The sequence below is a fragment of the Cylas formicarius genome, unplaced genomic scaffold, assembly GCF_029955315.1.
Source record: "Cylas formicarius isolate icCylForm1 unplaced genomic scaffold, icCylForm1.1 PGA_scaffold_12__32_contigs__length_19106922, whole genome shotgun sequence".
NCBI classification, from domain to species: Eukaryota; Metazoa; Arthropoda; class Insecta; order Coleoptera; family Brentidae; genus Cylas; species Cylas formicarius.
Window position 1 is genome coordinate 14,840,176 of NW_026844225.1, and position 3,868 is coordinate 14,844,043.

The 3,868-nt window shown below is 32.2% G+C and overlaps 1 protein-coding gene across 1 annotated transcript in view; it reads left to right on the forward strand.

Moving 5' to 3' along the window:
* Window positions 1-359: 359 nt before the first annotated feature.
* Window positions 360-3,868, forward strand: part of LOC132695821 (sodium channel protein para) — a 29,113-nt gene continuing 25,604 nt past the window's right edge. Inside the window, exon 1 of the mRNA XM_060660323.1 lies at window positions 360-576. The gene's annotated coding sequence lies outside the window, so the exon portion shown is untranslated. The remainder of the gene's footprint in view (window positions 577-3,868) is intronic.

Consider the following 3,868-nt stretch of genomic DNA (forward strand, 5'->3'; position numbering starts at 1 on the left):
TTAAATCAAACTCATTCAGTTTGTTATAAAAGATATAACCAAAAATACAAATGTTAAAAGTATGCAATACCAGATAAGTTCCTACGAAAAGATGAACAACACAAAAAAAGTCCTTTGACAAAAAATCTTATAATGATTATAAAAACCGGTGACATGAAGTCTCACAAGACCCATTCATCTTATCAAAAGGAATGGTCCATTCCGAAATGACCTACATAATCATATAAAAAAACCAAACAACAAACGTAGAACAGAATACATTACACACCCCGTATGGCGCATTAGTCCGGGCCAATCCCACCCTGGTAGGAAATTAGGGATTTTCGATCTACCCCTAGTTTGAGGCAGTCGCAAACAGCCAGTGTGCAATAGCAGTGCTGGTAGCGGTGACGTTTGCTGACGGAATTTCAATCGTTCAATCGCTTGAAAAAAATTGTTTCTAAATACAAACAAACCACAAAATAAAGTTAAATGAGGTTGCCGGTGCAGTTCAAGTGTTGCATATCGTATTTAACAGAAAAGTTATCTAATTTATATCATTATCTAAAAAGAACATGAATAAGAGAAGAAGCAAAGGTAAATTTCCCAAAGTGTCACTAAAAAAGATCATTTGCTTTCGGTGTTTCTTTTTTTTTTCTCCTCATTCGAGAACGCTGCATTTTTGTGTGTTTATTTTTTCAATTAACGCTTGGTTTTTTTTTAATTTTCCAGTTTTGTCTGGTGAAAATCACTGGTGCAGCATCGGTAACTGTTTTAGCTGGTTGTTGATAAGGGCCGCTAATTTTGTTGCCTTTTTCTTTCAAATTTGCTATGCGTTTTGCTTAATGTAGATGAATGTTGTGGTTAGAATCGCACTAGCCGTCCTGTCCCAATTTAATATTACGTACGAGTAGATAGATATTTTAAAATTGGAAGTGGATGAAAATAAATCCAATCCAACAAACCCTAATGCTATATTACCGATTTTGTTTATGTTAAATATTACAACCTTTACCGTTAGTAGATCGATGAAGAAGCGACAGCGAGTTTTGCACTTGCTTTAGTGATAAAAGCAATTTTATAAACCAAGTGTTGTCTTAATGCAAATACGATTAAAAGAAAAACGGATTCAGCTGCCAACGCTGAACTGCAGTGCAAAATGCGCAAAGTTCGGTTGGGAATTAAATAACTTTAATGCGATTTCCGTTTGTGTTTAGAAAGGATTTAGATTTCCCATCGTATCTACTATTTATTTTTCTTAATTGAAAAAAGTTCACATAAAGCGGACAGTTGACGGCACTGCGGAAGCATTTTTGGATTTCCAAGTGAATTGGCAAGATCGATTTTGTTCTAAAGTTAGTCGTAAATCATTTTTTATTCCCATCCCATGAACTTTCGCGGTGTCTGTAAATTTTATAGTATTCGATATATATCCAATTTAAAAAGATACATATGAAATTGGGTGGATTACTTTATTTTTCCCATACACCTTCATTCATGTCTTGCGTAAATGTAAACAAAAAACATTTTAATTAAAAACTGTGCATTTTAAAGAACTCTAAAAAGAATCTTCGATATTGGAAGGAGACACCAAAGACGGCAATAAAAGATCCACTTTTATTTTACACCCACGTTTCTGCGGTTTATTTGGCGTAGTAAAAATAACATTAAATATACAAATTTAGACCCGCTGCTAACATAGGCAGCAAATAAAGACAGCTTCGGCTAAGTACCTTATAAAAAATGTGTAGTTTTATATACCCTTTTTTTTTCATGTGGATTCAAAAGAAAACCCCCGTTCGTTGGAATTGATTCTCGACTCATACCGTGGGTGTTGAAATACAATTTACGCGAATCTCATTATTCAACTAAGCAGAGATAATGAACAAATTTCAATGGCGAAAATGTTTGATTCTATTATGTATACGGAGATAGCGCACGATGGACAATCGTAGTGGGGAGAATTTTCACCCTTTTGTTTATTCAAATAATCGAGTTTCAATTTAACTTCAATCGCAAATTTTACATGTTTCCACCAAAAAACTTGTTTTAATTGAGAATAAATTTGCTAATTATAGAATCTTTTAACGTGCATCGAATTCATTTAAATTTCACATACTGAAATTATGTCTGAAATCACGGCTTGGTTTCTTTTTTGTGTAGTAACAGTCTAATAGAGCACGCTTGAAAAATTCTCAGAAGACTATCGCAGGACAAATTACCAGTATATTGTAGATTACGATGATGTTTGTAAAACTTTAGACCTTTAAAGATTCTGAAATGTTAAATGTAAAATCCAGCTTTAAGGATAAAAAAGGAAGAAAAAAGATATACCCGTAACTAAAGTTCAAGAACCAATTAAAAACGGGCGACTGCAAAACAAAATCTAAGTTCAACGTTAACATTGAATTTATTTACCACATTTGAGCGACATGCAATTTTTCCGCGACAAAAAATCAATATTCTAAGGCTAAATGTTAAATGGCAAATTGTTCAGACACAAACTTCGGTAAAGTTTTCACTCTGTACCTCGGTCGTCTGCAGTATTCTTTGAGAAAGATTTACGTTTTCCTAAAATCTTAAATTACAGTTTGCGGTTTCAAGTCGGTAACAAGAACATGACTGGAAGTAATCCAAAACGGAGGCCTCGTTAGGATTATGCAAAATTAAAAGGAAAGTGACAACGGCAACACTGTACTAAGCTGTCGTAAACGCAAGGGAAAGAATAAATAATAAAATATTTATCTCAAAAATAAAATATTAGAAAAGTGAAATTATAGAATTATTTCCAACGTTACTAATATATATTTCCAAATCGACAGAAGCAAAATAAATTCGTAAACGCACTGCAAATAATAACTCGCATCTTAGCGATAAAAAAACATAAAATTTTAATTTCAAAAAACTTTTAAAACTTATTTGATTTGAAAATATAAAAGTCATAGTTTTAATTATATAACTATTGAATTTATAAGTATTGATGGAGAAAATATAAAAATCACTACCTAACCATATTACAAAAGAAACATTCTTTGAGCTACGGGAATTTTCGGTGTAATGAATTTTTCAGAATTTAATTTGCTAACTCCGCCGTCAGCGTCAATTTCCCACAACATAAATTGAACATATTTGCATATTTGCTTCTATTATTCCTTCCGACTTGCCATTTAATCAATGTCTTACCAGAAACATTCAATACTATTATCGTCATATGCTATAAAGGAAATTGATCAAATCTCGCCAAATTTCTTTAAGGCTGGCGAACTTTTGCAAGCAATAAGAAAGCAGCATTTCCTATACATCCGTCGCAGACAGATATAAGACGATTACTAATGTGCTCCTGCATTTCAAAGCGATTTTAAATTTCACAAATAACTTTTAACTACTGAGAAATACAAAAAGAACGACAAAACTAAAGCTTTTTCAAATCTGTTTATGAAAATGTCGAGTATTTACTTATCTAGTAACTTAAATATTATATTTTTATGAGAAAATATAATAAACAACGCATCCTTAAAAATAAATAATCCAAAATAGTGAAAGTTTGGGATTATTAAATTCTTCCAGATTTATTGGTTATTAAAAAAAAATTACCAAAATTTTTAGAGATTAATTCTGTTGAAAAGTATCCGTAATTATTATTAATGCCATTTATGGCAAATGACAATACAATTATTATCGGTAATTGTATTGTCATATATAAAAAAAAGTGTTTTCGGAGCGCGAGCATTGAAGATGCCATGTGAGATTTTGGCGAAACGTCTGCAGGATTCCAGTCGGATGCAGGATTCCAGTCGGAGTTCAACGAGCGAACGGATGATATCCCGGAATATAGTGTCATCACATTTTTCCATCCGTGAATCATATATATATATATATATATATATAT